The sequence below is a fragment of the Oncorhynchus nerka genome, unplaced genomic scaffold, assembly GCF_034236695.1.
Source record: "Oncorhynchus nerka isolate Pitt River unplaced genomic scaffold, Oner_Uvic_2.0 unplaced_scaffold_11733, whole genome shotgun sequence".
Taxonomy (NCBI): Eukaryota; Metazoa; Chordata; class Actinopteri; order Salmoniformes; family Salmonidae; genus Oncorhynchus; species Oncorhynchus nerka.
In genome coordinates, this window is record NW_027029622.1 from 528 (window position 1) to 1,095 (window position 568).

The following is a 568-nucleotide window of genomic DNA, read 5'->3' on the forward strand; positions in this document are numbered from 1 at the left end:
ATACGATCATGGCTGGCTACAAGAGGTGGCTTTGTAAAGCCTACATAGGCTGTGAAAGTGATGTGCACAAGCTGGCTAAACACTTTTCATATTGGTCTCGATAATGAATAAAGTGAAGAAACAGTCGAGCTTTACACATTCAAAAAGTGCCCTTTTCCGTGACATCGGAATATCTCAATTGCATCGTCCTCACATCATCTCTAATTCTCTAATCCGATTGGTGAGAAAACCTGAGTGCCCTCCCCTCTGACCTTCTCCACCAATGTGTACAATAAAATGCTTGAAAAGGTACTGCTGAGATTTGAACTCAGGATCTCCTGTTTACTAGACAGGCACTTTAACCAACTAAGCCACAGCACCCATGAAATAGATATATTTTGCAGATGTGAACACCAACACCTTTTTTATCAAACCAGTCTCATTAATTTAACCCACATCTCTGTTAGCAAAATCACATCACAAAAGACCAGTTCTTTCTACATTTTTCATTTGGGTCTACCTATTTTTATCAAACCAGTCTCATTAATTTAACCCACATCTCTGTCTAGCAAAATCACATCACAAAAGA

The 568-nt window shown here is 39.1% G+C and overlaps 1 non-coding gene across 1 annotated transcript; it reads right to left on the reverse strand.

Annotated features, from left to right (window-relative positions):
- Positions 1-286: 286 nt before the first annotated feature.
- trnat-agu (transfer RNA threonine (anticodon AGU)) lies at positions 287-360 on the reverse strand. Its single transcript has one exon. It is a non-coding gene; the product is annotated as a tRNA-Thr (tRNA).
- Between the last annotated feature and the right edge of the window lie 208 nt (positions 361-568).